Genomic DNA, 2261 nt, shown 5'->3' on the forward strand with positions numbered 1-2261 from the left:
ATACTGTTACAGTTGGAAAAGGGAAATAAAGTCAGGCATTGTGGCACAACAGGTTACATCGCAACCTGCGATGCCAGCATCCCATATAAGAATAACAGTTTGAGTCCTGGTTGCTTCATTTTCAATCCAGCTCCCTGCTAATATAGCTGGGAAAGAGGATAGCCTAAGCACTTGGGCCCCTGCCACCCACATGGGAGACCTGGATAGAATTCTTGGCTCCTGGCCTTGATCTAGCCCACCTGGGCATTGCAGCCATTTGGAGAGTGAACCAGCAGAAGGAAGATCTCTTCTCTCTGTCTCTCCTTCTCTCTGTCTTGCTGTCTTTCGAATAAATAAAATAAATCTAAGAAAATTAAAAAGAATAAATAAGTTCTGATATTCTGTTGCACAGTATGGTGACTATAGCCACATGATTTTATTTAAAATATCTAGTTTGCAACTTAATTATTTTAAAAGTAAATAAGTAATTATAACCTACATGCAGGAAAAGAAAGGGTAATCAATAGACACTGCTTCTGAAGAAGCAGACAATAGACTTAACTATACAAGGACTTTAATTCAGCTCTTTTATATTGCTCAAAGACTTAGAGGAAATGATATGTCAGGGCTAAAGCACAGTATGAGATCAGTATTTCATTCAATAAAAGGTATCAATTAGCAGACAGAAATTATAAAAAGGAACTAAACAGAAAATTTAGAGTTGAAAAGGATAATAACTGAAACAAAAAAATCTCATACAACAAAAAAATCTGTCAACAGGTTTGAGTACTAAAAGGATGAATAACTAGATAAAACAGTCAGTGAGATTATGCAGCCTGAGAAACAGATTGGGAAAAAAAGGTAAAAAAAAAAAGAGCTGTGGATAGCATAATGAGCACATTGGAGAGGGAGTGAGAAAAGGTCTGGCAGTGGGCAAATAATGGTTAAGAATTGATCACACTGATAGGTCTAAGAGTCAAAGGAATCACACAAACATGACTAGTGTCTGCTAATACTAACTGATAGAATTAAAAAGGGAGAGAATGATCCAACATGGGAAGCGGGATACACAGCAGACTCATAGAATGGCAGATGTCCTAAACAGCACTCTGGCCTCAGAATCAGCCCTTAAGGCATTTGGATCTGGCTGAAGAGCCCATGAGAGTATTTTAGGCATGGAAAGTCAAGAAACTCTGGCAAAAAAAAGAAAGAGGACATAAATGAAAGATCTCTGTGAGTGAGATCCCAATAGAAAGAATGGGGCCATGAAAGAAGGAGGTACCTTTCTCTGAAGGGAGGAGAGAACTTCCACTTTGACTGTGACCTTGTCTGAATATGATCGAAGTCGGTGAACCCTAAAGGCTTCATAGCTTTGGCAACTCATGACTAGAGCCTAGGGAGATTACAGACGCCATAAACAAGAGTGTCAAATTGTTAAGTCAACAACAGGAGTCACTGTGCACTTACTCCTCATGTGGGATCTCTGTCCTTAATTATTTGTCCAATGTGAATTAATGCTATAACTAGTACTGAAATAGTATTTTACACTTTATGTTCTGTGTGGGTGCAAACTGATGAAATCTTTACTTAATATATACTAAATCGATCTTCTGTATATAAAGATAATTGAAAATGAATCTTGATGTAAATGGAATGGGAGAGGGAGCGGGAGATGGAAGGGGTACAAGTGGGAGGGAAGTTATGGGGAGGGGGGAAGCCATTGTAATCCATAAACTGTACTTTGGAAATTTATATGTACTAAATAAAAGTTTTAAAAAAATCTTTAGATTAAAAAAAAGAAGTTCCTAAATTTGATGAACATGATTATATACTCACAAAGCTCAATAAATCTCTAGTGGGATAATCTTGGAGTTAAGATAACTACAATTAGGCACATGATAAAGTGTTAAAAAGTCAAAGGCAAACAGATACTCTTAAAAGCAGCAAGAGAGAAATGACATCATATTTTTAAAAAATGGTTTCTAACTGTTTGCTAAGTATTCATGTCATATTGCTATTTTCAGGAAGCGATCTAGGACTTGCTCCCTCATTTCTCTATTCTAAGCCCAACTTGTTCTTTCATTTCTCTATTCTCTTCAAGGTAGGAAACTAATTCTATTATGCAGGAATCTGTAGGATGCCCAATTTAATCTTTAGACCTTATAAAAGAGATGGCTAACATTTTTCTGTAATAGCATAGCCAAAATAAGAACTTAAATAATAATCTCATAGCTAGATTTACTTCGCCATCAGTGAAGTATACAGTAAGTAGAAAAAACCTC

Source organism: Lepus europaeus, chromosome 11 (genome assembly GCF_033115175.1).
Source record: "Lepus europaeus isolate LE1 chromosome 11, mLepTim1.pri, whole genome shotgun sequence".
Classification (NCBI taxonomy): Eukaryota; Metazoa; Chordata; class Mammalia; order Lagomorpha; family Leporidae; genus Lepus; species Lepus europaeus.